This window comes from Corvus brachyrhynchos, unplaced genomic scaffold, assembly GCF_000691975.1.
Source record: "Corvus brachyrhynchos isolate BGI_N302 unplaced genomic scaffold, ASM69197v1 scaffold148, whole genome shotgun sequence".
In the NCBI taxonomy this organism is placed as follows: domain Eukaryota; kingdom Metazoa; phylum Chordata; class Aves; order Passeriformes; family Corvidae; genus Corvus; species Corvus brachyrhynchos.
The window spans coordinates 2,564,640-2,570,861 of NW_008239785.1; the positions used below are offsets into that span (position 1 = coordinate 2,564,640).

Sequence of the window (6,222 nt, forward strand, 5' to 3'; positions counted from 1 at the left end):
CTGCCCCTGTCCATCCCTCTGGAGCTTGTCACTGCCAGTGCCGCATCTCCTGGCCGTGTCCCACCCTTCCTGTCTGCAACACAACTGATTCAGGCTGGGGACAGCCATGGCCAAACCAGCCTTCATTTTTTTTTTTAAATTTTTTAATTTCTTTTTCCCCTCATTTACTTGTGGATAAGCCTCTTATTTTAAATGAAAAGCCACAAAGCTGATGCGTGGGCTGACTCTGTGCTTTGGGGCAGTGGCCCTGTGCTGGGAGCAGCAGCACAGTGGGGTGGGACATGGCATTTGAGGTGCTGAATTTCTCCTTTTTTAAAAATGTGCATCGCTTTTGTGTCTGTTTGGTTTGGTTTTTTTTTTATTTTACCACCAATTTTATCGACCTTCTGGAAGCCTGGGATCCTGCTGGAGCCTGGGCAGCAATAAAGAGCATCACAGCCCTAGCAGCCAAAGCAGGAGACATTTTGGGCAGCTGACAGCCCAGACATGGGATGCAGATCCCTGGCATCACCCCCAGCCTGTGCCAGGGACCTGGGTCCCTCTGGAAGTGGTGAGAAGCTCTGCAGGGTGCATCCATGTGGGGTGACCCAGTGTGACAGCAAAAATGCCTGGCAGGGCAGGTGATTTTAACAATTTGTTGGGTTTTTTGGAGCTTGTTTTTGCTGCAATTAGTACTAATTATACACCTGGAGCTCCCTCTACCCCCACCCTGCACGGAGGTGGCTGTGTTTGAGCTGCAGCAGGTCCCTGCGAGCTGCCAGGGACCAGGGAATTAAAAGCATCCCCCTCCCGGGTGCCTGAGCACCAGCTGTGCCCTCGGAGGGCAGAGCAGGCGCCGGGTCAGCTCAGGTCAAATCCTGGATGTGGGGGGGGGAAAAGAAAAAAGCTCCTTTGGTATCTGTGTGACAGAGCCCACAGCAGGAGGGATTAAGGCGCTGCTGGCTCCCAAGGAAGCTATTTGCTGGCTTAGGTTTCAGTGCAGAGAAATAATATCCCAAATCTGGGTCTGGGATTGTGGAGATGCTGTCCCAGGGTGTCATTTCAGCCAGGTCCAGCACCCTGCAGCCCATCTGGAGTTGGCCCCTGCTTGGCAGCCCCCATTTTATTACAAGGTTTACTACACGAGGCTGGAGGTTTGAAGATGGTCTCAGCTCATTTTCAGCTGTTTGTTTAAAAACCACTGTGCTCTACCTTGCCCTGGGCTGCCAGCAGCCAGGTGTGTCGCAGGGAGGAGGTGGCACGGGCTGACCTCTCTTTTGAGGTTGTTTGCACCATATCATTCAGGGTGTTTTAGCTTCATTTTTGCTCAGCTCCAGGCAGTTGTGTGGCTCTTTTCCCACCCTAAAAGAAATCCCACCCTTTACAGAGAAGGACTAATAAACCTTAATCAATCAGAGCACAGCTAACCCCACGGAGCAGAACGGCCCAAGCATTAAAAAACAAGGCTTGAAGCACACAAAACCAGCTGCTAGTAAATGCAAGACCAAGGAAGAGGAAGAAATCCCAATCCTCCTCCTCGTCCTGGTGAAGAACCCGACACAGGTGGATAGCTGGAACACAAGAGGGAAGGGGCTGGCACTTACACCTACTGATTTTATTGTGTTACCAATACTCTGCAATACAAATGGGCCCATTCAGATTATTGTTGTGATTGGACTAATGAGAAGTGGTTGATGCACCTTTGAAGCGTTAATTAGACCAAAATTAACAGGTAATTACTGGATCCACAAGCCAGGTGTGCTCTTTTGGGTGCCAACACACAAACACTGTTTGTACCCACTGAGCTGGCACAGCTCACCTCTGCCCAGCCTGGCTCTGCCAGAACATAAATCCACATCCAGACCAAGAATTTGGGTGAGAAAGTTTTGGATTTGCCACTTCCAAAGGGGTCTCTGCCCAACCTTAACCACACTGCATCGATGTTCCCCCTCTTCCACCACACCTCCATCAGAAAAGTGAATTGCAACCTCCCAAAAAGGAAGGGGAGCTCAGAGAGAAATCATTTTTGGTTGTGTGAAAGGCAAAATTTGCAACAGATCTGTTGTTTCAAGGGGTCCACAGGCCAGATTTCTCCACCCTCCCCAAGCCCCAGAGCAGAGCCTGGGGCTGCACATCCACCCGGGCACGCATGCGCACACACACACGCACACACCGCTTCAGTTTGTATTTTTTTTTTCTTAGCAAAAAAATAAAAATTTATTGTCCTCTAAAAAAAAAAAAAAGAAAAAAAAAGAAAAAAAAAATCCATCCTGCCCTTGGAAACTGTGACACAGATTGAGTTCTTTCTTTCCAGCCCCACATGCAAATTCACTCTGCCAAGAAAAGAGTCTAAACCAGGTTTCCGACAGCCAAAACACATATTTACAGAGTACGAGAGAACGACAGCTGAAATCACAGTTCTATACATGGAATCAACAACACGTTTTACACCACTGATCACCATTCTGCCAACTTCTACACGGACTAGGGGCGCCTCTGCCCAGTGCCCTTCCTCCTGGGGAAAGCAGGGAAGGGACTGGGCAAGAATTGCCACCAGAAATACTGCAGTGTGTATTATTATTATTTTTTTAAAACGTATACTGTATTTATTTTGTTTTAACATTGGAAGCTACGGAGTGGGGAAGCCCCAGAAATCTCTCCGATGCAGTCACTACTTTGCAGGAATACTTCACCTTTAAAATACTAGGTTTTACATCAGTAACATCTATTTTGCTGTTGGCCATCACTCCAAGGATTATAATAATTCTGGAGGAAAACACTGGTAATATTCTTCCTTCTCAGATAGGGGAAAAGGAGGAAGAGAGGAGGTTCGGAGGCTGGTGGAACAGCAAGGGATGACTGAGTCCATTCAGTGTTACGGGCTTCCTTCCCAGGGTAAGGAATTCTCTTCATTGTCTCAGCTGCACAAGCCTTGCAAGTGGCTCAGGTTCAGCTTCAGAGATGTACAAAGTGTAAAACCCTTCGGCAGGGGATCGGCTGCAGTGACCCCCAGGGGTGGGATCTGCTTAAGGAAATGTGCTCCAGCTCCGGCCCTTTCCCGGGTCCCTCCCGTGCCACAGCGAGCACATGGCTACGGCACCTAAAGCTGGAGAGGAGCTCAAAGTGGTCCTGTTAGCCCAAAATGCTAAAATCCTTCAGCTCCTGGCTCTCACCTACAGCTCTGGCCCTGCTTGTTGCTCTGCATCTACCCACGGTAGTGCTGTCCCAAGCCATCTGCTTCTAGGTTGGTTTTCCGTAATAATGTAGAAGTTTATTGACCTTTAGGATGCTGTGGTTTCACAACACAACCACAACTCCCTTCCCCCAGCTCTCAGCTCCGAAGGGTCTGACCTGCCCAATTCGTCACTGAGGCCAGCGCTTCTGAAGCTCCCAAAAATCTGGGGAGGAAAATGTCATTATCCACTAAGGAGTCTGTGTGAGGAGGCAGGACCCAGACGTGGTCAGGGCTGTTCAGCTGGGCTGCTCCCCAAGGAACCTCGTGGACCCCACTTTTGTTTTGAAGCCCCCTCAGCGCTGCTGTGTTACTGTGTGTCCTGTAAAGGGAGTTCCTGCTTCAGAAGGAAGCCTGACAGTACGTGACAGGGGCTGCACTTATTAGCACCAGGTTTATTTCAGCTCTTTTTACACCACACAAAAGCTGATCACAGACTCTTAAGCCTTAACTGCAGTGCTGTGATTATGGTTTGTCCTTCCTGCCTGGAGCAGGCAGCAACAACTGCTGGAGTGGGTCAGGAATGCTGCTCCTTCCCCCTGCTCCTACCTCATTTGGTTTGGAAATTGTCTTTAAGTGGCCCCCCAGAACATTCACGAAATATGCAAAGATGAAGTTCTCTTTTCCATCTGATGCTTAAGAAAATAAATTCACATTTCAATATTCCTCTCCTTTTTTTAAAAGCAGCAAACAAATTGATAGAAACCTAAATTTAGGAAGTGTTTCTTCAAGAACCAGAGGAAAGTGAGAAAGTCTATGTGCTTGTGCAAAGAGAGTGCTGAGAGAGGTTGGGTGGGGGCAAGGGATGGGTCTAGTGCTAATTCCTTCAGGCTGCTCTGCCATGAGTGCAGTGTGGCAATGGAAAGTTAAAATGTAAGGGCCACAAACAGGTGAAATTCTGAATTCTTTGGTCCTTCAGTATAAGTTTTAAAACAGAGAAACTGTTTTACTCAAAAGGGGAAAACACATTTTCTCTGGCCTGGAATTTTTCCTTTTTCCGGAAATCGGGGGCAAACACCTCTTTCCCCTTAACCCCCCCAAGTCCTGCATCACCCCGTGACTGAAGTCCCATGGAGACAGCCCAGGCTGCCCTCAGGGGACAAGTTCCATGTGGAGGGATTCCCTGTTGGAATCACGGAGCCGGTGCCAGACAGATCTGGAAAAAGAGGGTTGGCAAAAGGCAGCATCACCCCTGAGCAGCCCCCGGGGAGGCAGAGGAGCAGAGAAACCCCCACGCTCATAAAAAGTGTTACAAACCATAGCCAAAAACGGGCTGATCAGCTCTGCTGCTTATAAATATTAAAGACCTGATTTAAGAGTTTATTTCCTATGATTTAAGTTAGTTACAAAAACCTTTTTAGTAAATTTTTTTAATCTTAATTGGGCTTTTTCCTCCTCCTCCCCCCCCACTTTTAATTTTTTTTTTTTTTATTTTTCCTAAAAAAAAAAGAGAAATGTTCACGTATTTTAATAAAAGGTCTTTCCTTAAGATCAGACCAAGGCAGATGTGCTGCCCCATGGCACAGACATTCAAAGGCTATAACCAAACAACATAGCCACAATAGTCACTCAACAGTGTCTCTCCATTAAAAAAAATTAAAAAACCTGATGCTAGTTACAATAAAATACACATGGAAAAAAAGCATTTTTACCAAAAAACCCAAAAACAAGTTAATGGGAAAACATAAAAAAGAACTACACAGAGCTGCACTTAAGAGATCATCTGGGAATGCATATTAACCCCTTCCATGGAGAGGAAAGGTGGAATTATGGAAGCAAACCTAATTATGTGTTTGTATTAAATATGAAGCTTTCTGAGAGGCTCTGGTAAAAATTCAGTTTTCCTACAATAGTGGGCTGCTGGAAGTTCCAGTGCTTTTCCAGGTCACAGAGGGGCAGCACAGGAGCATCCCTGTGCAAAATAAAAATGTTTAGTCAACCGAGTGGCCTTTTGGTTGAGATCCCAGCAGGTTACTGCAATCCACCTGATGTAAAAATCCAATGGACACACTGGTAAGGAAAGTCACAGGAAAGCTCAGCTGCTGGACAGGTCTGAGCTGGTGGCATTTCTCTGTCCTGCTGGACTATTTCTGTCACCACACATCTCCAGCATGAGGGTTTCTGGAGCCAGCAATCCACAAACCATCCTTGAGCTGCTGACACAGGCAACAAAAATGTCCTCAGCCTACCTGGAATTGTTTCATGCACTTCAGCAGTGACTACGAATCAGGTCCCTGTGGCTAAAACAAAACTAATCTCGTCTGAAACAGTAAAACATCTCTAGACAGACACCAGACAAAGGGGTGCCTGGAGAGAACTAACCTCTGCATCCAAATTTCCTTCATAAAGGGCTTGGCTCACCCAAGGGCAATACTTCTAAGGCTGCTCAGACCTGGAACATGTTGGCTGCATCAGCAGTGAACATTGGTCACTGAATTTTGGGGCTTGGCTTGCTCTAGGTCCAATATAAATTTTTTTTTCCCTCTTTTCTTCTTTTCATACAAATATACAAAGAGTGTAAAAAAATTTAAAAAGTGAACTTTGCTGATTAAATGACAGACAAAGTTCCTGCACATTCAGAGATGGGCAGTGTGAGGCCCTCCAGGCAGGAGCCTGGCAGAGCTCCCATCAGGGAGGACGGCTTTAACCAAGCTGGGTCAGTGAAAGAGCAGGGGGACCGAAGGCATGAGCAAGTCATTTCAATCCACCTCGATCCTCCCCGTGATCTCAACTCTTCCTCTGGAAAGCACGTGGAAGCCCCTCTTGCCCACTCTAAGTCCTTCTGGAAATAGTCAAAAATTTGTTATCACCTAAATAGAAAAGAGGAGAAACACAGACTCTTTGCAAATGGCCCTTTGATCTGTATTAAAAACAGCTCTCAAAGTTCATCAAGAGTTAGAATTAGTGGGGCACGGGTGAGGGGCAGTTTAGATACGGGATGTAAAATATTAAAAAGTGCTCTGCAACTAATTTTCTGTTTTCATGTGTGCATGTGTGTGTGTGTGCACGTC

The 6,222-nt window shown here is 46.8% G+C and overlaps 1 protein-coding gene across 1 annotated transcript in view; it reads left to right on the plus strand.

Moving 5' to 3' along the window:
- The window catches only part of UNC13D (unc-13 homolog D), a 16,667-nt gene extending 14,324 nt beyond the window's left edge, over nucleotides 1-2,343 (plus strand). The window contains exon 33 of the mRNA XM_017743191.1: nucleotides 294-2,343. The gene's annotated coding sequence lies outside the window, so the exon portion shown is untranslated. The remainder of the gene's footprint in view (nucleotides 1-293) is intronic.
- The last annotated feature ends 3,879 nt before the right edge of the window (nucleotides 2,344-6,222 follow it).